Below are 23,178 nucleotides of genomic sequence, written 5' to 3' on the forward strand. Positions count from 1 at the left end.
ATAAAAACAAACAAAAACACAAACAAAATAGGCTACTGGCTAGATTTGGCCCATGAACTATAGTTCACTGATCACTGTTCTAAGCACTTTACATATATTAGCTCATTTAATCTTTTCAGTCACCTCTGAAATAGGTACTCTCATATCCCCATTTTAGGGATAAATAAATAGAAGCAAAGAGAAGTTCAGTTTACTTTTTGGGGTCAGACAGTTACATTCTGTTAGTATAGTGTAAATAACGGAGTCTAGTATAATGATTATTTTTCTCTATGTACATATTCTTCTTTGGAAAGCCCAAACACACTACAGAAAAAGACATTGATTGGGATGTCCCTCTAATGAAATAATCTGTTTCTGACATCAAAATGCCCGGTCACTGGCAAGCATGCCGGCGGGGGGAGGGTCCGTTACAGGATGAAAGTTTGGGGACAGAAGTCAAGCGTTTTCTCTACCTGTGCCCAGCCTTATGAACTCTCTCAGCCTCCTTACCTTCCCTAATCTTCTCAGCTATACAAAGTGCCAAGGTCAGGCATTTGGTGACAATCAAGCCACAGAAAACAAAGAGTGAAGAGCACGGTATTCCCTGTAGCTGGTAGGCAGGAACTCTTATTCCCTCTGTAAAATAATGAAGCTTTTATCAAGGGCCTCCTAACACAAATAACAACTGAACATTTATGTCCCCAGATGGCACATTGCAGTCATTCATCTCTGCGTAACCTGCTGATTCACGCAGAGCAGTAGTTGAAGCTAAATTATCAGTTTGTCTTTCAACCTTGCTGATAATATCCGCCAGATACTTCGGACAACCGATGACATGAACTTATGCATGGAAGAGAAGTTGAAGCTTTACTGTCTCTAAAAGGAAATGTCACAGACAGAAAATGCAAAGATTGCTTTGGTCCTGAGCCTCTGGCACCAAAGAAGGGCTCTTGCTGGCTAATGTTCTGAAAATGGTGGATGCTTTTACTGGCTAATGGGGCAATGCTTCTCTGATACGGGTGTCATTTTTCCTGGCTCTTTAATTTGTAGCAAAGTCAAGTGGAAATAGTTTTGTTGTGTGTAGCCTCGAGTCATAGGGCCCTTAGTTGAGTAATCATCACTCTGGGAACATTTCAAAATGTTAATAGCTTAGAACTTTCCAATTTTCTGAGCATCCCTTATTTGGCAAGGCGAGGCAGTGAGGATTCTGGCCAGATTATAAGCGGCATTCTGGATATAAAAGGGAGTTACCACTTATTCCATATGAGGATTTCAAACTGTAAACCATTTCAATTACTCAACGACTAGTGGGACTTGAATGCCTCCTCTGAGCAAAAAGTATTAGGTATTGTAACATAGCCAAAAATTCAATGTCATGTTTCTTGTCTATGAACATAATACTAAAATTATACTAAAATCATGGTTACCATCTGGGTTCAGCTGATCTACAAGATTAGCAAAAACAAAGTGTTACGTGGTAAAAGTATGTGAGTGCTAGAATCATGTTGTTGTTCAGTTGCCCAGTCAAGTCTGACTCTCTGCGACCCCATGAGCTGCAGCACGCCAGGCCTCCCTGTTAGAATCATACGAATCTGTAACTTTCTAGGTCAGAAACAGTTGAATCTTGTTCAACCCACTATAAAGTAATAGATTTCTGGTTTAACATATGGAATGTTTACTATTATTAAAATTAGTTTTGGGAGGCTTTCTTGCATACTACTATTCTTTGAATTCCTTTTCTTTTTTGATTGATGTATAGTTGATTTACACTATTATATAAGTTTCAAGTGTACAACATAGTGATTAACAATTTTTAAAGGTTTTATTCCATTTATAGTTATTGTAAAATACTGTCTGTATTCCCTGTGTTGTATAATATATCCTTGTAGTTTATTTTATATCTAATAGTTTGCACCTCTTAATCCCTTATCCCCACCTGCCTCTCCCCACTGGTAACCACTAGTGTGTTCTCTATATCTGGGAGTCAGCTTCTTTCCATTATATTCACAAGTTTGTTGTATTTTTTTAGATTCACATGTAAGTGATATCATATACTATTTGCCTTTCTCTAACTTATTTCACTTAGCGTAATACCCTCAAAGTCCATCTGTATTGCTGCATATGACAAAATCAGATTCATTTTTATGGCTGAGTAGTATCCCACTGTGTGTGTGCATGGGTATTAGTTGCTCAGTCATGTCCAGCTCTTTGCAACTCCATGGATTGTAGCCCACTAGGCTTCTCCGTCCATGGGATTCCTTAGGCAAGAATACTGGAGTGGGTTGCCGTGCCCTCCTCCAGGGCATCTTCCTGACCCATGTCTCTTATGTCTCATGCACTGGCAGGAAGATTCTTTACCACTAGCACCACCTGTGTATATATATACATATATGTATATATATACATACACACACACACATGTATATGTGGTAGCTCAGTTGGTAAAGAATTGGCCTGCAATACAGGAGACCCCAGTTCAATTGCTGGGGGGGGAAGATCCCCTAGACAAGGGATAGGCTACCCAGCCCAGTATTCTTGGGCTTCATTGGTGGCTCTGATGAATCCACCTGGATGCAGAAGACCTGGGTTCAATCCCTGGATTGGGAAGATCCCCTGGAGGAGGGGATACCAGCTTCTTCATCTGTTGATGGACACTAAGGTTGCTTCCATACTTGGCAATTTTAACTTGAGTACTTTGACTGTATATAGCACTCTACTGCCTAAAACACTTAAGACCTGAAACCCCTAACACTTCTAAAAGAAACTGTGCTCACTTTCTCGGTTCTGTGATATCCCTGATGTCCAGTGGCCGTTTACACTGGGTTTACATAGCCTCTGCTTGCTGCTGAGTGAGAGGGCATGAATCACAGCTAGTGAAGCGGTAGGAATGTCTTTGCTGAGCACCCCTGGGAGCCACAGAGACCCCACAGTCACATGGCTTCCGGAGGGAGAGTCTCTTGGACCCACAGCAGATGGAAACTTCCAGGTGGGAAGTCCACTCTACACTGTCCTGCCTGAGACATCCTTACAGAGGATGACAAAATGGGCACTAACATCTCACAATGCTGCATGCAGTTAAATGAGCTCAAATATACTCTCATCCTAAATATAATATTGTTCAAATTATAAAGTTACATCGCTTCTTCCCTTCTGGTTGATAATAAGAACTTAAGTGAGAGCTTTAACCTACAAGTGATTTTCATACCCTTTCACAACAAACAATTATTAGCTATTACCTCCTGTGTCCTGGACTCTGCCAGGCTCTCATATGTCATCTTTTCCTCTCCACAACTCAGTGTAAATAACAGGGCAGGGGTTAGAACCCAGGTTTTCTGAACTAGATCCAGGGGGACTCAGGTGCCACAGTGGCTTTCTGACCTTCTTTGGATGTCTTTCTCAGGGCCATTTAGTAGACATTAGCTAATATGTTTTGTAAGAGGAAGCGATTTGGTAACACAGAGAATGAGAACAGCTTGCTTTTAATTTCTTTGGGAGAGATTGTGTGAAATTAAAAGCTTCTACACCAGGCTCAAGGACACTTTTCACTTGGGCAGTTAGTGTAAGCAACCCTGAATGGGACTGTCCAGAGCGATTATTTTCTTAAGGAGGAGGAAACGAGCCAAAGTTCATGATAACCCTCTCTTGACAGGTCAAAATCAGCCACCCAGCTTGACTTCCCTGGGGAGAACCTGCGTCAAATTGAACACAAATATTTACTTACTCAGACTTAAAGAGGAACCAGAGCCTCCTTCCTGCAGGAATTGCCACCCTGCTCCGGAGAACTGGGCAATCACAACTCCAAAGCAGTGACCACAGCAGCAGTGCTGTTCATTGGAATGGCAATTAGATGTTCTGATTTAGTACATTCTGGTTTAGTACTATGCTGTAGTTTATTTGGGCTCCCCAGGTGGTACAGTGGTCAAGAATCTACCTGCCAGTGCCAGAGATGCAAGAGACCCGGAGTCAATCCCTGGGTCAGGAAGATCCCCTGGAGTAGGAAATGGCAACCCACTCCAGTATTCTTCCCTGGGAAATTCCATGGACAGAGGAGCCTGACAGGCTATAGTCCAAGAGGTTGCAAAGAGTTGGATGTGACTGAGCGCCCCCCTCCCCCAACACACACACTATAGTTTATTTAAGTATATCACAAACAATATGTGGAAAATAAGTCTAGAAACAGGACAGCAAATATTGCATTGATTTTTAAAACTTGGAGTATAGTTGCTTTACAATGTTGTGTTATTTTCTGCTGTATAGCAAAGTGAATCAGCTATATGTATACATTGATGTTGTTTTAGTCACCAAGTCATGTCTGATTCTTTTGCGACCCTGCTGGGGACTGTAGCCCACCAGGCTCCTTCTATCCATAGGATTTCTCAGGCAAGAATACTGGAGTGTGCTGCCATGCCCCCCCACCCCCCCCACCCCCCGCCTTCCAAGGGATCTTCCTGACCCAGGGATCGAACCCAGGTCTCCTGCATTGCAGGCAGATTCTTTACCTTCTGAGCCACCATTTGCTATTTAACATAGTACTCCCTCAGTCATGAGTCAATGACGGCACCAGTGCAGACCTTCACCATGATGGACTCCCAGTCCCGCCCCCTCCCTGCAGCTCAGCATGTGGCGTTGCCTCCGACTGTCCTGGAACCTGCACCCAGCCCCACTGGAGACCAGAAGAGGACAGCAGTCCCTGGACCAAGGCAGGGGCATGGGCAATGAAGAAGCTGTCCTAGGGAACCAGCAGGCTTCAAGACACCATCACATCCTCTGATCCCATTGGACTTCACTTGCAAAACACAAATTCAAAGATAAGATGATGAAGGATTTCAAGACTGTGACGACAGAACATTACACCCCAAGCCTGGAGCCCTTCTGAGCAGATAGAAAGTGCAGGGGAAACAGTGATGCCCAGGAGGTGGGTCCCAAGGGTCTGGCTGGCCCTCCAAGGAGCCTCCATATAGTGAGCAACCCTGCTATCCAAGAAGAGATTCCCAAAGCAGAAATGACAGCCAGAGAGCCACCGTGCTGCCAAGAGGTAGCTCTCCTAAATTTGAATTTAGCAGGAGACAAAATGACCATAATTATGGTGGCTCAGACAGAAAAGAGTCTGCCTGCAATGTAGGAGACCCAGGTTCAATCCCTGGGTCAGGAAGATGCCCTGGAGAAGGGAATGGCAGCCCACTCTAGTATTCTTGCCTGGAGAATTCCATGGACGGAAGAGCCTGGCAGGCTACAGTCCATGGGGTCAGAAAGTCAGACTTGATTGAGTAACACTGACTAACACTGAAGAGGAAAATGAGTTCAGGGATCTAAAATCTTTGCCTCAGGCTCAAGAAAGTCCAACTAATTATTCCAATGATTTTGTAAGTGGAAAAACTTGTTTGTTGACAAGCTAAAGGGAAGGTACTTAATGAGAGCTCTAATCAGATAATCAGCACAGAAGCCACCAAATCATGAAATCCAAACAAGCAAACAAGAAAGCATTATCTTATCAGCTGGGCCAAAAAACCAGATGGTCAGAGAAGCAGCTCTGGGAGCCTGGAAAATAAGATGTTAGGAGAGAAAAAAGAAAAGCGCCATTGACACTCCTGAGATAGAAATAAACCAAAATTCAGATAAGCTTGAAAAGAACAACCGTGGGTCTTGCGGACTCTATGGACGTGAATTTGAGCAAACTCTGGGGGATAGTGAAGGACAGGGGAGCCTGACACGCTGCAGTCCCTGGGGTCACAAAGAGTCAGATACAACTTGGTGACTGAACACCAACAGTGGGTCTTGCATTTTCCAAAACAGAGTACACATGTCACCCTCACTGGGTTATAAGCCTCAAATAGAATTATTTTGACACACACAACTAGGGCATTAGGTCAAGTGTTTTGTGTGGGCTGTCATGCCTAATTTACAAAATCCCTTCATTTTTAAAAACCTTTTAAATTTAAATATAGTTGATTTACAATGTCATGTTAATTTCTGCTCTAGAGCAAAGTGATTGAGTTATGCATAACTATACATTATTTTTATATATTATTTTCTCTTATGGTTTATCACAGGATATTAAAAATAGTTGTGCTATACAGTAAGACCTTGTTTATCCTATATGTAATAGTTTGCATCTGCTAATCCCAAACTCCCTCCTCCTTGGCAACCACAAATCTGTTCTCTATGTCTGTGAGTCTGTTTCGTAGATAAGATCATGTGTGTCGTACTTTAGATGCCACATGTGAGCGATATCATATAATATTTGTCTTTCTCTTTCTGACTTACTTCACTTTTTAGTATGATAGTCTCTAGGACCACCCATGTTGCTGCAGTTGGTGTTATTTCATTCTTTTTTGTGGCTAAGTAGTATTCCATTGTATATAGGTACCACATCTTCTTTATTCATTCATCTGCTGATGGACATTTAGGTTGTTTCCATGCCTTGGCTGTTATGAAGAGCGTTGCTATGAACATTGGGGTGCATGTATCTTTTTGAATTACCATTTTGTCTGTATACGTGCCCAGGAGCGGGCTTGTTGGATCCTGTGGCAACTCTAGCTTTTTGAGGAATCATTGTCCTATTTTCCATGGTGGCTGCACCAATTTACATTCCCACCAATAGTGCAGGAGAAAAACCACCCTTCATCAACCTCAGTTTTCAGGAGGGAAACCAGGTGATGAGAGATAGGGGTCTTTGTCTGGAGTCTCCCAGGTGGTACCCAGTCACATAGATGAAGTGGGACAGCAGCACCTGCCTCCACACTTCCTCAGATGCACAGTACTGGCTGCCTCTGTTTCCCTCCAATGGCACAGAAAGCACTGCTTAAAGCCCTGTGTCCTGATTTTTTACTTGAAAACTGTAATCACTAGATCAAAAGAACTTGGGTGTGACAGCTATATGAAGAGCAGCAAAAGGACAGAAGAGAAATCTCACAGCTCCTCCTGTTTTCTCTCTTCTGGTATTAATCATTTCTCCCAGACATCCTATGCCTCTGTGTCCTATTTGTAAAATAAAAATCATAACAAGATCTTCCTAGTGGGGCTTCCCTGGTGGCTCAGCTGGTAAGGAATCCACCTGCAATGTGGGAGACCTGGGTTCAATCCCTGGGTTGGGAAGATCCCCTGGAGAAGGAAAAGGCTACTCACTGCAATATTCTGGCCTGGAGAATTCCATGGATTGTATAGTCCATGCTGTCACGAGGAGTTGGACACAACTGCACAACTTTCACTTTCATCATAGTAGTCCATTAGTAGTCCACTACTACTATTAGTAGTCCAAAACTACTAATTTTGGTGATATGTGTACATGGCTTAGCCCTTCCCTCAATGCAGTGTGTGTTATCAGTATCTGTTTGTGTTAGTCTTAATATTAGAGTCTGTGTTGGCATGGAAAACATCAGAGTGTGGAAAGGCAGAGGCTTTGGCAGAGATCAAGGGTTGATCTCTGTTATTTTTGTTTAGTTGCTTGGTTGTCTAACTCTTTGCAACCCCATGCACTGTAGCCCACCAGACCCCTCTGTCCATGGGATTTTCCAGACAAGAACACTGGAGTGGGCTGCCATTTCTTCCTCCAGGGGATCTTCCCGACCCAGGGATTGAACTGCGTCTCTTGTATCTCCTGCATTGGCAGGTGGATTCTTTACCACTGAGCCACCAGGGAAGCCCTGCTCTCTCCTTAGTAAGACTAAAGTAGGGAAAAAAGCAGAGCTGTGCATTAAGGTGGGTCAGAAAGAATTACAAATGTAGGGCCTGATGGTAATTAAATCTTGGGTTGTGTTGCAAATATCAAGAAACATACCTAATATGCTTGATTTCCCAGTCTTACTCTCCTAGCTCTCAGAAAATTCTCTGAGGCCCCCCAGACCCCACATGTGGCCACCTAAGTCAACCAGTAAGGGTCTAAGGGAAGAACTAATCCCCAACTTCCTGGCTTCAAATGTTGCTGATTTATCCTCTCTGAAATTTATTTCTAAGATATTTCTCAGTACTCCTGATCACTTCATTGATTTATTTTCTATTTAGCAGTTTACTACTAAAAGTGATTTAGGAATTGGGTCTCATTATTCATATACTCTACTTGTCATTTCAGTGCAGAGTAAAAAATCTGTCTTTACCCAACACTGTGATACAGAGCAGAAGATGTATAGCAAAGTCTTCATTGATTTACTTTTCAGGCTAAACACTTTCCAACATTCTCTTAGGGAATTCATTCTCCAGTCCCTGTAAGTTGACTTCTGTGAGTTGAGACTTTGGATCCTCCCATCCAAGTACTAACCAGACCCAACCCTGCTTAGCTTCCAAGATCATTTGAGATCCAGCATGTTCAGGGCGGTATGGCCATAGACTAGACCTTGGATCCTAAAGAGGGATTTGGTGCACCAGGGGGCCTTGTGAGAATCCCACCATTCTCTAAGCTACACCTGCCACCCAACCACTTCAGGAAACTCATGTCAAAGGCCTTGCAGGGGTAATCTGCTTGATCATCAGTCATGAGGAAGACCTGCCATTACCCAGACTGGGCAGAGGGGTTTATGTTTGGCACACAAGTAGTCCATTTGGGCTGCTCTTAGTATTTTGTCACCAAAAGTATGGTACTCATCAACATGTACCCATCATAGATGGTGTAGCCACAGCCTAAGAAATGGGACTGAACCCCCTTAATGGTGAGAGTCTGAATTTCTGGTCAAGGAAACCCCAAAGACCAGCTGAGCCACTAGCCAAGGATGAAGGGAATTTTGAATGATTAGCCAAGGAGGGGGAGAGTGAATATCATGTCTGGCCTCCAGGCTAACTGCAGTGGTGGGAGTGTTGTTTGTCTCACTTGCTGTCCCCCTGTAATTTCCCCTCAGAGGCTCACCTGAATCCTAGAGGAGCTGGCCCCAGACTTCATGCAAAGTTAGCAGACTGCACCAGGAAAGGGATGTCTGTCATGTATGTAGTGGCATGGCCAGATCCTCCCTTCAAGATGGAAAGATTTATGCCCCAACAACTGACCAGCAACGTTGTAGATGGTTTGCTGTTTTGGGGAATTATCTCAACTGAAGAGGGCCCCCTGGTCAAGGTCACATGCCCCTCTGGGCAGATTGCATATAGTCTGAAGGGCCTTTCCAGCTTCAAAGTGCCCCGCAGTGTAAGGAGAGTTCTTATTGTGACTGTTCCTCAGTTCAGCTTCTCCTTCTGCCCAGCTTTTCTTCATCTTTAACCCCCAACCTTAATAAACTTTCTGTACACTGAGCTCCATCTCAGAATTTACTTCCCAGGGAACCTAACTCAGGGCACTCATGATTACTTAGACTAACTAACTCTAAGGATAAACTAACTCTTTATCCTTACACCATATTTCTTTATCTTTGAACTGAAAGTCTGTCACTAGGTCATGTCCGACTCTGCAGCCCAGTCCTATCTGGTGGGTCAGATGGACATCCAAGAAGATGGCAGGCTTGATCTATTGTGTTCTACAAACAGGGACTATCCACTGGCCAAAGGAACTAGTAGCAAGAAGTGGAGAGGTCTTCTATGGGCCAAAATTAAGAAGGTGGATCAAAAACTTCCCACATGAGGAGCTGGAATAATAGCAGGTCTCATTTGTTGTAGTTGTTGTTCAGTTGCTAAGTAGTGTCTGACTCTTTGTGACCCCCTGAATTGCATCATGTCAGGCTTCCCTTTCCTTCACTATCTCCTGGAGTTTGCTCAAATTCATGTCCATTGAGTTAGTGATGCTATCTAACCATCTCATCCTCTGTCGCCCCCTTCTCCTCCTGCCCTCAATCTTTCCCAGCATTAGGGTCTCACTGGACACCTTCAAAAAAACTCATACAAAGCTAACATTTTCCTGCCTCCCCCAGAGAAGGCATCATGCACTAGCCAGGATGGACCAAAGATGACCTATATATTAATACATGTAACAGGATTCCAAGTTAACAACCAGCTTAATCCACAGGGGAAAGTCACTAATTTCTAATGTTTTGCTCATTTCCATGGTATAAAGATTCCCACCATGGCTGATTCTAAGCTACTGATGTGACATTACTCACTGATTGTGAGGTTGAAAAGAATTAGCACAGTAGCACATGGCTCCATGGCATCTCCACCAGACATGTGCAAGACATGTCAGTAACCTTAAAGACATGATAGATGATAGCAAAATAAGATAGGAAGGCAGCTATGCTCACCACTACATCACCAACACTCAAAATAAGATAGGAGATGGCAAGTTTTGAGTATTTATTGCCTCTTTTTTAATATAATTTATTTCATTATCATTTTATGTAACTTAATTTTTAATGGTGGCATTTGTAACATTTGGTCCATAAAATTCCTAAAAATTTAACAGTTGGCTCAAACAATCTGGTCCAGGCCAGCTCCAGCATATCACCTGGTGTGGGAGCAGTTAAGAGCAAAGACTGTCCCTATTTTCACCCCTCTTAGCAGTCCCCTACACAGAAAGCTAGAAACAGAAGAGGAAGGTGAAGAGAAAAGTCATGTCCCTCTCCCCAGCCAGAAAGATATGGGCATAAGAAATGTTCCAGTTCTCCATTGCTGTGTAACAAACCATCCCAGGATATAGTGGCTTTCCTGTCTTGCATCTGAGGGTCAATGGGTGGTTCTTCTGCTCCATGAGCAGGTCACCGGAGCTACAGTCACCTGCGGCCTTGACTAGGCTTTCATGCCCATGGTGTCCTATTTACACATCTGGCCCCTCAGCAGAGACACCTAGAAAACTGGGCTCAGCTAGGACTGTGGGTTGTCTGGGCTCGGGACTTTTCCCTCTCCACATGGTTTCTCCACGTGACAGGCTAACATACCAGATTTCCTACTTGATGGCTCAGGGCTTCCAAATATGCAAAGAAAGAAGTTGCCAGGCCCTCTTTTGACTTAGACTCAGAACTGGCATAGCAGCCTTTTCTGCTGATTTAGTTCAGTTACTCAGTTGTGTCCGACTCTTTGCGACCCTATGAATCGCAGCACGCCAGGCCTCCCTGTCCATCACCAACTCCTGCTGATTAATAGGAGTCAAAGGCCCAGCTCAGGGCTTCCCTGATGGATCAGTGGTAAAGAATCCACCTGCCAATGCAGGGGACACGGGTTTGATCCCTGGTCGGGGAAGATCCCACATACCTTGGGGCAGCTCTGTGCTGTAAAGCCCACATGCTGGACATACTGAAGCCCACACACCCTAGAGTCCATGTTCTGCAACAAGAGGAGCCACAGCAAGGAGAAGCCCACACACTGCAACCAGAGAACAACCCTTACTTGCCCCAACTAGAGAAAGCCAGTACAGCAACAAAGACCCAGCAAAGACAGCCAAGGATAAATTTTAAAAAATACATAAAAAAAGAAAAGGCCCAGCTTGGATCCAGTATAGGGGGGACAATGAAGGGTGTGGTGCTTTAAGGCCATCTTTGGAGATCGGCTACCATGGGATTGGGAATGTCCCCAGGAGGTAAGAAGGGACAGATGGTTTAAATCAGATGTGAAATTGGAGGTTTACACGTAAGATTGGATCCGATTGAGATTTTTTTAAAAATTTATTGAGTATAGTTGATTTATAATGTTGTCTTAATTTCTGCTGTACAGAAAAGTGATTCAGTTATATGTGTGTGTGTATACATTCTTTTTAATATTCTCCTTGTGGCTTATCTCAGGATATTTTTGTTTTGTTTTGGGTTTTGGTATTTATTTACTTTTAAGAAAAGTAATTTTGACTTTCTGTTTCAAGACTATGGCAATAATCATCCACTTGAATGCCCTGCAGTAAAAAAAATAATCACATGAAAATTCAAAATGAACTATCTAATCCAATAGCATGCTTAAGGGAAATCTATATAGCTTGCCAACTCTAGGAAGCAAAAGAATGTCTTATTAATAACTAAAGTTAGGTATTCTAGAAGGTTTCTGACTTGGTGAATTTTCAAACTTGTAGCACCTCATATTTGGGGGTGTGTGCTCTTTTTGAGGGGGTACTGGCTCAGCCGTAAAGAATCTGCCTGCCAATATAGGAGCTGCAGGAGACTCAGGTTTGATCCTGGGGTCAGAAAAACCTCCTGGAGAAGGAAATGGCAACCCACTCCAATATTCATGCTTGAATAATCCCAGGGACAGAGGAGCCTGGAGAGCTACAGCATGGGGTCGCAAAGAGTTGAACATAACTGAGTGATTAAACATGCACACACTCTTTTAAAAATAGAATTTATTTTTTAGAGCAGTTTTAGATTCACAACAAAACTGAGTGGAAAGTACATGATACCCTTTGTTCCCACATATGCACAACTTCCCCCATTATCAACATTCCCCACCAGAATGGTACACTTGTTATAATCACTGAACCGACATTGATAACATCATTATCACTGTCAACATCCCCCACCAGAGTGGTACATTTATTATAATTGATGAGCCTATGTTGATATATCATTATCACCCCAAATCCATAGTTAACACTAGGGTTCACTCTTGGTGTTGTACATTCTATAGGTTTGGAAAGATGTGTAATGGCATGTATCTATCATTACAGTATACAGAATAATTCTACCCTAAGAATCTTCTGTGCTCCATTTGTTCATCCCTCCTTGCCTAATCCTTGGCAACAATTGATCTTTTCACTGTCTCCATAGTTTTTCCTTTTCCAGAATGTCATATTGTTGAATTGTACAACATGTAGCCTTTTCAGATTGTCTTCTTTTGCTTATTAATATGTATTTACGATTCTTCCATGTTTTTTTCACGGCTTGATAACTTTTTTTTTTTTTAGTGCCAAATAACATTCCATTGTCTGAATGTACCACAGTTTATTTATCCTCTCTCTTACTGAAGGCCATCTTGGTTGTTTCCCAGTTTGGGCTATTATCAATAAAACTGTTATACACATCCATGTGCAGGTTTTTTGTGTGGACATAAGTTTTTAATTCATTTGGATAAATACCTAGGAACATGACTTCTGGATGATATATGGTAGGAGTAGGTTTATAAGAAACTACCAAAATGCCTTCCCAAGTGGCTGTGGTGGTGGTGGTTTAGTCACTTCAGTCATGTCTAACTCTTTGTGACCCCATGGACTATAACCCATCAGGCTCCTCTGTCCATGGGATTCTCCAGGCAAGAATACCGGGGTGGGTTGCCATACTCTCCTCCAGGGGATCTTCCTGACCCAGGGATCGAACCCACGTCTCTTGTCTCCTGCATTGGCAGGTGGGTTCTTTACCACTGGCATCACCTGGGACGCCCACAGAGTGGCTGTACCACTTGAGAGTTCCTGTTGCCCCACATCCTTGTCAGCACTTGGCACTAAAAGTGCCTTGGACTTTGGTCACTCTGATAGGTGTATTGATAGCTCATTGTTTCAATAAATCTAATCTTTAAATTGGAAATAATAACACCTAATTCACAGTCCTATGTATTAAATGAAATAACGTGTAAAATATGTAGCACAATGCCTACCATTTTAAAAGATGCTTAATAAATATTAGTTTCCTTGTTCTCTCTCTCCTTAGTTAAACCTTATAACTTGTGACTTCTTTTAACTTTTTATTTTATATTGGAGTATAGTTGACTAACAATATTGTGATATAGCAAAGTATCACAGGATAGTGAATGTCTATATACTACATATACCTTACTATACTATATACTTACCATATATACTATAATATATATACACCATATACTTACTATATACTATATATACCCTTTGCTATACCTTAAGACCTTGTTGTTTATTCTCTACATAATAATTTGCATCAGCTAATCCCAAACTCCCAATCCATCCCTCCCCAACCCGATTTTGAGGGTTTTTTTTTTTTAAGTTTTTATTTTTGGTTGCTCTGTCTTCCTTGCTGCATGCGGGCTTTCTCTAGTTGTGGTGAGGGGAGGGCTATTCTGTATCGCAGTGCACAGGCTTCTCATTGTTGTGGCTTCTCTTGTTGTGGAGCACCGGCTCTAGGCATGCCGGCTTCAGTAGTTGTGGCTGGAGGGCTCCAAAGTGCAGGCTCAGGAGCTGTAACACACAGGCTTAGCTGCCCCTTGGCATGGGGAATTTTCCCAGACTAGGGATGGAACCCACATCCCCTTCATTGACATGTGGATTCTTTACCGCTGGACCACCAGGAAAGCCTGAGATTGAGTTTTAATATAACTGAAAAGTGTCAGGAAATCATAGACTCTAAAAAAAAAAAAAAATGCTGTGGGTGGGAAATGAATATTTGACATAAAAGTTTCAGGGGGTATTTGTAATATAAGATAACTTTGTACATATATCTCTACTGTTTAAACTTTTTTTTTTTGCCTTTCATACTTTCTTTGTATTTCTCAATAGTTTTTGACCCAGCCTCTTTCTGTCTGCTCAATACAATGAAAATACAAACCAAATGAGAATAGAAAAAAAAAAAAAAAGCATTAAATTGTACAAATTACAAATCTGCTCCCAAATATACTTACAGTAAATAAAATATGCATTTCAATAAGAGATCTGCGGTGAATGCATTCTGGGAAGCGTCAGGAAACCTAGAAGGGGCCGACATTCATGGGCGGAGCTAAGAAGCTTCGCACCAATCACAGTTTGCAGCGGCTTTCTGCTGGCCAATCTGCGAGCTACATGGAGTACGTCATGAGCGTCGCCTGTACGGGACTGACTGGGGGAGGGGAGAAGTGGCTCTAGCCTCAATGCTGAGTTCATTCCCATCAACAGCCTATACAGAACGGTTTCAAAAAAAGTAAACACATTAAGGTAAATAGTAGAACCCCAGACACATTTTCTGGCTGCATATATGTGGAACTCTCTGGCTACAGTGGGCGGTCGTGAAGAGGTTCTTCCTCAGGACGATGTGGTCACGGGACTCGGACGACCCAGCGGGATTGAGGGGAGATGAGAACTGGGGAGAGGCTCCCTCTGGTTTTAGGTGGAGACAATCTTCTCAGGCTCAGCCCAGGGTCTCCTTGTATCATCTGGCAGAGCGCTTATTGTAGTCTTCCAGTTGATGCCAGAAGTCCTCCTTGACCTGCAAATGATGTCCCGCAGCTTGGATATTCAGTGGATCATCAAAATTCCACAGATCAGTAAAGAGTTTAATCCCCAAACAACAGCCTTCAGTGTCCTCATGGGGGCCCAGCCGGTGCTATCGGTCGAATGTTCTCTCAGTCAACTGAGACATATCTTCGGCCGTCTCTGTGATGTTGGGGTGCCAGGTCCTGGACAAGCATTTCCACTTTGGGAGGCACCATGTTGCATGCATCAGGAGCTTTCGTTTCAAACTGAAGTTTTCCACCCTGGTAGTAACCCTCACCTGGGGTGACAGTTGGCTGAAAACAATGAAGCTTGTTTGGATCAGGAACATGCACTTTACACGTTCAAGGTAAATTAGCTTCAAGTTCTACGACCTCTTTCACAAGCAGCCTGTACCTCACGGACACCTGCCGAGTGCAGTCAGGCTGTGGCTGACGCCTGGGACTCTTTGAAACCGTCATCCCGCTTCAGCTTCCTTGCCAGCAGCAGCATCACTGCCTCCTTTTTCCTGGGCACCCCGAGACAGGCGAGGCAGGCCAGGCACCCAACACCATGCCCCAGCCCGGGAGCAGCAGCCAGACGCGGCCCCTCACACCTGTACCGGCTCCAGGTGGCAGGACCGGGAGTCCAGTTTAAACTATTAAATAAACCAACTACATAAGACACCGCAAATAATTAGTGCTTATGAACTATTAAGAAAATGTTTCAACTTCCAAGTAGGATTGAGGTAAATATATAGAGCTGTTGTCTTGAGTCAGTGTTCACTCTCGCTTTGAAGAAGGAACATCTTAATTTCTGTTTGAACAGCGCAACCTGACAACTGGCTTACATTTATTTTGTTTTTTGTCAGATATTTTAGTTTAAAACTCAGCATGTGAGCCCCTCCAGCTTTCCATAACTTTTGCAGTTTTTCCAAATGTGGAAATTGTGGAAAAATAAAGTGTTCTCTAGAACACACCCACATCCTGCTCAAGTTTGAACAGATTAAGAAGCAATTGTCAAGAATTCACAATATCTGTTCCTTTCCTAGAATGGAACAACATGTTGGAGTACATTTGTAAAGTATCATTGGGAATAATATACCAATAAAGTTTTTTATCTGCAGTGGTAATGTATTTGCTTAGCTCTTTAAAGTTTAAAAAAACACCTTCAGGTATATTATTTCATTCCACCCTTGAGCCACATTGAGAAGGAGACTTTTATTGCTTCTTCATTGCAGAAAAAGAAGCCAATACCTAGATAATCTAAGTGATTTGCTCTAGGTCTGAATACCTAAACCCAGTCTTCGGGCTTCAAATTAAATAGGTTTGGTTTTCTAATTTAATAACCTGTTAGCATCTTTCTTCCTAAGAGATAAATCTTCCTTTCTCCAGACAGATCTAGTTTGAAAGAAAAGTGTTATAGAATATGGGAAAACATTAGATCCTAACTCCTAGAGAAGGGTTATCCTAACATGGACAGTATTTCCAATGACTCTTAGTAAGTAAAGTTGCTCAGTTGTGTCCAACTCTTTGCAACCACACGGACTGTAGCCTACCAGGCTCCTCTGTCCATGGGATTATTATTGTCAAAACCCTGGATTTTTCTCTTGCTTCTGTGGGACAAGATCACTTTTTTCCCAGAGACAAGTTGGTTGAGAGAGAGTGTCTCTTACTGAGGAAGGCAGATCATACAAAACAGGAAAAACTCTGACAAAGAAGGTACTTTGGGCAGGATCCAGAGAGCCCTGGTCTGTTAGCAGCCAGGTTGAGTAAGTGTCTAATTCAAGTGTGGGCTTCCGTGGTGGTTCATGTGGTAAGGAATCTGTCTGCACTGCAGGAGACTGGGGTTCGATCCCTGGATTGGGAAGATCCCCTGGAGAAGGGAATAGCTACCCATTCCAATGTGTTCTTGCCTAGGAAGTCCCATGGACAGAGGAGCCTGGTAGACTACATTCCGTGGGGTTGCAAAGAGTGGGACATGACAGAGCAACTAATGATTCAAGCATAGCTTCTTGAGCTGAGGCATGGCTGGCAGTGCACATTTCTGTACGAAAGAGTCATTTCAGAAAAGTGCTATGAATTACAGACTGTTGTAAGAATTGACTTTTAGGCCAGATTTTTAATTAGCATCAAAGTTTCTTAATGGGAGATTGTGTAGTAATTAAAACCATGAGATTTGAAGTGAAACGTCTAAAGCTGAAGCTGAAACACTAAACTTTTCTTAAAATTTTATGTATTTTTTGGCCACGCCATATTGCACATGGGATCTTAGTTTTCTGACCAGGGATTAGACTTTGCAATGAAGTAGAGTCTTAATGGCCGCCAGGGAAGTCTCCCCTGATTTTTTAATTTATTGTATGTGTGGTCAGTCAAAAGTCACATAACTAAACTCAGATGTGTTCCTACTAACACAAAATTATAAGGGCCCATTGGTTGAATTAAGACAATTGTAAATATTAAGATGGATAATCAGTTCAGTCGCTCAGTAGTGTCCGACTCTTTGTGACCCCATGGACTGCAGCACATCAGGCTTCCCTGTCCATCACAAACTCCCAGAGTTTACTCAAACTCATCTACATTGAGTCGGTGATGCTATCCAACCATCTCATCCTCTGTCGTCCCCTTCTCCTGCCCTCGATCTTTCCCAGCATCAGGGTCTTTTCAAATGAGTCAGCTCTTTGTATCAGATGGCCAGAGTATTGAAGTTTCAGCTTCAACATCAGTCCTTCCAATGAACATTCAGGACTAATTTCCTTTAGGATGGACTGGTTGGATCTCATTGCAGTCCAAGGGACTCTCAAGAGTCTTCTCCAACACCACAGTTCAAAAGCATCAATTCTTCAGCACTCAGCTTTCTTTATAGTCCAACTCTCACATCCATACAGGACTACTGGAAAAACCATATCCTTGACTAGACGGACCTTTGTTGGCAAAGTAATGTCTCTGCTTTTTAATATGCTCTCTAGGTTGGTCATAACTTTTCTTCCGAAGAGTAAGCGTCTTTTTATTTCATGGCTGCAGTCACCATCTGCAGTGATTTTGGAGCCCCAAAAAATAAAATCTGCCACTGTTTCCACTGTTTCTCCTTCTATTTGCCACGAAGTGATGGGACTGGATGCCACGATCTTTGTTTTCTGAATGTTGAGCTTTAAGTCAACTTTTTCATTCTTCTCTTTCACTTTCATCTTGAGAAACCTGTATGCAGGTCAGGAAGCAACAGTTAGAACTGGACATGGAAGAACAGGCTGGTTCCGAATAGGAAAAGGAGTACGTCAAGGCTGTATATTGTCACCCTGATTATTTAACTTATATGCAGAGTACATCATGAGAAATGCTGGGCTGGATGAAGCACAACCTGGAATCAAGATTGCCGGCAGAAATATCAATAACCGCAGATATGCCGATGACACCACCCTTATGGCAGAAAGTGAAGAAGAACTAAAGAGCCTCTTGATGAAAGTGAAAGAGGAGAATGAAAAAGTTGGCTTAAAGCTCAACATTCAGAAAACAAAGATCATGGCATCCGGTCCCATCACTTCATGGCAAATAGATGGGGAAACAGTGGCAGACTTTATTTTTTTGGGCTCCAAAATCATTGCAGATGGTGACTACAGCCATGAAATTAAAAGACGCTTACTCCTTGGAAGGAAAGTAATGACCAAAGTAGATAGCATATTAAAAAGCAGAGACATTACTTTGCCAAGAAAGTTCCATCTAGTCAAGGATATGGTTTTTCCAGTAGTCCTGTATGGATGTGAGAGTTGGACTATAAAGAAAGCTGAGCGCCGAAGAATTGATGCTTCTGAACTGTGGTGCTGGAAAGACTCTTGAGAGTCCCTTGGACTGCAAGGAGATCCAACCAGTCCATCCAAAAGGAGATTAGCCCTGAGTGTTCATTGGAAGGACTGATGTTGAAGCTGAAACTCCAATACTTCGGCCACCTGATGCAAAGAGCAGACTCATTTGAAATGACCCTGATGCTGGGAAAGATCGAGGGCAGGAGGAGAAGGGGATGACAGAGGATGAGATGGTTGGATGGCATTACCGACTCAATGGACATGGGTTTGGGTGGACTCCGGGAGTTGGTGATCGACAGGGAGGCCTAGTGTGCTGTGGTTCATGGGGTCACAAAGAGTCAGACACGACTGAGCTACTGAACTAAACTGAACTGATGGGACCAGATGCCATGATCTTTGTTTTCTGAATGTTGAGCTTTAAGCCAACTTTTTCATTCCCCTCTTTCACTTTCATCAAGAGGCTCTTTAGTTCTTCTTCACTTTCTGCCATAAGGGTGGTGTCATCTGCATATCTGAGGTTATTGATATTTCTGCCAGCAATCTTGATTCCAGCTTGTGCTTCAACCAGCCCAGCGTTTCTGATGGATACAATGTGGATGGATATTACAATGTGGTTTATAATAAATGTAAATGATAGGTTCCATTCAAAGTTGTAACTCTATATCCAAAAAGTTTTTTTCACTTGTCCATCAATTAACTTTTCGAGCCTGTCTTCAGGCAATGTACTTACCCTTGACTGTGTGCATAGATGTCCCAAGGTCTAAACACAGCCTTTTGCAAAAACACAGGAAGCAGTTACCTGCATGATACGAAAATCACTCCAGGTTTACTTACTACTCTTGTTTGCTTTTGTTAGGAAAAGGAGCTTTGGTTTTATCATCTGCAACAAGGTTAAAAATGAAAATGCTGTCTCTTCTCACCTAGTCTCAAAAGGTAAAACAAATGACTAACAGTAAGGTATAAAACATTGATATAAAATGTTGTGAGGATAGATTTCACGAGATACTGGAGATCAAAGAGAAACACAGGATCTATAAAAACTTGAAATCATGGATTCTTTATAGGGAGAGAGAAGAATGACTTACTACATTTATTTCTGTGGGTTTTTAAAAATTATTTATTGATCTACCTACCTACCTATCTGTGCCAGGTCTTAGTTGCAGTTGGATCTTTGATCTTTGCTACAGCATTCAAACTCTTAGTTGTGGCATATGGGATCTAGTTCCCTGACCAGGGATCGAACCCAGGCACCTGGCATTGAGAGCACAGAGTTAGCCACTAAAGGAGCAGGGAAGTCCAATGTGTGTGTTTTAATGTGAAGTGAATCCATCAAAGTTATTGCAATAAATAACACTGATGGGAACATGATGTCAAAAAATTTCTCCACTTATTAAACCCTCGGTGCCAGGGACTGTTCTTGTTGCAGGGAAAACAACAATAAAGAATACAGAGTTCCTGACCTCAAAGGCTTTTCCTCTAGAGGAAAGGATGAGTTATCCAACAAGTAATCACTCTAAGTAGAGGGAAACCCGGAAATAAATGTTATTTTGTGTGTTTTGAAGCATTAGCTTTAAACTTTGATTTTTCATCTTTTCAAATTAGGGCAAATAATAATTCAGTATTTTTTACTATGTTCTTTGATCCCATTTTATTAAGTGTTTGAGACAATTATGTTTTTTAAATGAGACTTTATCTCAAGTCAAGCACTAAATTTGCTGAACCTTTTCCTGAAAATTGGCTTCATTTCCCCTTCATTTTCCACTAAGGGTTTACGTAACTACAAGAGGAGTAATTTCCCTTACAGAGGAGCCATAAGTATACACAGATACAAATCAACCCTCCTTTTTTTTTTTTTTTTAACTCTTTATCCATCCAGAAGCAGTAATGTCTTCTACAAAAACAGAATAATCAGAAACTACTATAGAAATGTTAGGTTTTCATTACTAAAGAATAACTAGAAACACAAGCAACTATAGTACACATTTTCTAGGTGAAATTGATGTTGAAATCTATGTTCCAGTGAGGGGGATGCTCTAGATTTTAAAAAAGATTTTAAAAAATGAAAGAAATCAATAACAACAACACATAACTAGATGTTGTTAGAAAATGTTGTGAACCATGATCTCTGGTTCACCTTTGTGGATCACTTTATTCATGCTGTGTCGGTGAGTCATTCATTTTCTATGAATCATGTTTGTTGTACTGGTTCCATATTTACTGATCGCTTATTACACAGAGCACCATCCCTGAGGGTGTGAGAATCTCACCGTCTCTCTACCTTTGTAAACTTACAGCACAAACTCCAGGAGGCTGGGAGGTGAGGCCAGATAATCCAGTATTAGTGTGAGAGTAACCTTGACCTTGACCACTTTACTGGCTGAGATGAACTCTGGAGTGAATTATGTAGGAGAGGAAAAAGTGGCCAACACATGAGAAAAGATGCTTACCTTAGCAGAAGAGATTAAGGGTAGACATCATAGGGTTAATCAAAGAGATTTAATGTTAATGGGGAGGGAGTGGTGGTCAGCTTTAAAAGGGAGCCCAGACTCCCCCTTCCTGATACAACGTGACTTTACCCAGTAGGTTACAGGGTTAGGCATTAACAGAGCCCCCTGCAGAGGGTAGAGAACTCGCCACTACCAACGAAGCACATGAGGCCCTACACTCTGCCCACAGAGGGTCTGTTCTCATTTTGACTGTTCCACTCCTGAGATTGACAGTCACTTCTCTTTTACATTTTAAAATTAGTTTGATTCTTCTTATTGAAGCATAGTGGATTTACAATGGTGTGTTAGTTTTTACTATACAGCTAAGTGACTTACTTATATATACAAATATATATTTATATATGCTTCTATATATATATGTATGTTTATATATACATATTTATGTACAAAAAAGATCTTAATGACTCAGATAACCACAGTGGTGTGACCACTCACTTAGAGCCAGACATCCTGAAGTATGAAGTCAAGTGGGCCTTAGGAAGCATCACTGGAAACAAAGTTAGTCAAGGTGATAGAATCCCAGCTGAGCTATTTCAAATCCTAAAAGGTGATACTGTGAAATTGCTGCACTCAGTATGCCAGCAAATTTGGAAAATTCAGCAGTGGCCACAGGATTGGAAAAGGTCAGTTTTCATTCTGATCCCAAAGAAGGACAATGCCAAAGAATGTTCAAATTACCACCACACAACTGCACTCATTTCACATGCTGCTGCTGCTGCTAAGTCGCTTCAGTTGTGTCTGACTCTGTGCAACCCCATAGACAGAAGCCTACCAGGCTCCCCCGTCCCTGGGATTCTCCAGGCAAGAACACTGGAGTGGGTTGCCATTTCCTTCTCCAATGCATGAAACTGAAAAGTGAAAGGGAAGTCGCTCAGTCATGTATGACTCTTAGCGACCCCATGGACCACAGCCTATCAGGCTCCTCCGTCCGTGGGATTTTCCAGGCAAGAGTACTGGAGTGGGGTGCCATTGCCTTCTCCGGATGCTAGCAAGGCTCAAAATCCTTCAAGCTAGGCTTCAACAGTTTGTGAACCAAGAATTTCCAATGTACAAGCTGGATTTAGAAAAGGCAGAGAAACCAGAGAACAACTTGCCAACATCTGTTGGACCATAGTAAAAGCAAGGGAATCCCAGGAAAACATCTGCTTCATTGCCTACGCTGAAGCCTTTGACTGTGGATCACAACAAACTGGAAAATTCTTAGAGATGGAAATACAAGACCACCTTACCTACCTCCTGAGAAACCTGTATGCAAGTCAAGAAGCAACAGTTAGAAACAGACATGGAAAAATGGACTGGTTGGAAATTGGGAAAGGAGTATGTCATGGCTATATATTGTCACCCTGCTTACTTAACTTATATGCAGAATACAATCATGCAAAATGCTGGACTGGATGAAGAACAAGCTGGAATCAAGATTGCCAAGAGAAATATCAATAACCTCAGATACACAGATGACACCACCCTTATGGAAGAAAGTGAAGAGGAACTAAAAAGCCTCTTGAGGAAGGTGGAAGAAGAGCGTGAAAAAGCCAGCTTAGAACTCAACATTTGAAAAACTAAGATCATGGCATCCAGTTCCATTACTTCATGGCAAATTGATGGGGAAAGAATGGAAACAGTGACAGACTTGATTTTCTTGGGCTCCAAAATCACCAGATGGTGACTGCAGCCGTGAAATTGAAAGATGCTTGCTTCTTGGAAGAAAAGCTATGACAAAACTAGACAATCTGTTAAAAAGCAGAGACATTACTTTGCTGACAAAGGTTTATATAGTCTAGTCAAAGCTATGGTTTTTCCAGTAGTCATATATGGATGTGAAAGTTGGACTTCATAAAGAAGGCTGAGTGCTGGAGAATTGATGCTTTTGAACTGTGATGCTGGAGGAGACTCTTGAGAGTCCCTTGGATTGCAAGAATATCAAACAAGTCAATCCT

The 23,178-nt window shown here is 42.3% G+C and overlaps 1 pseudogene; it reads right to left on the minus strand.

Moving 5' to 3' along the window:
* Window positions 1-14,894: 14,894 nt before the first annotated feature.
* On the minus strand, window positions 14,895-15,448 carry LOC122685617 (annotated as a pseudogene).
* Window positions 15,449-23,178: the final 7,730 nt, after the last annotated feature.

Source organism: Cervus elaphus, chromosome 28 (assembly GCF_910594005.1).
Source record: "Cervus elaphus chromosome 28, mCerEla1.1, whole genome shotgun sequence".
NCBI lineage: Eukaryota > Metazoa > Chordata > Mammalia > Artiodactyla > Cervidae > Cervus > Cervus elaphus.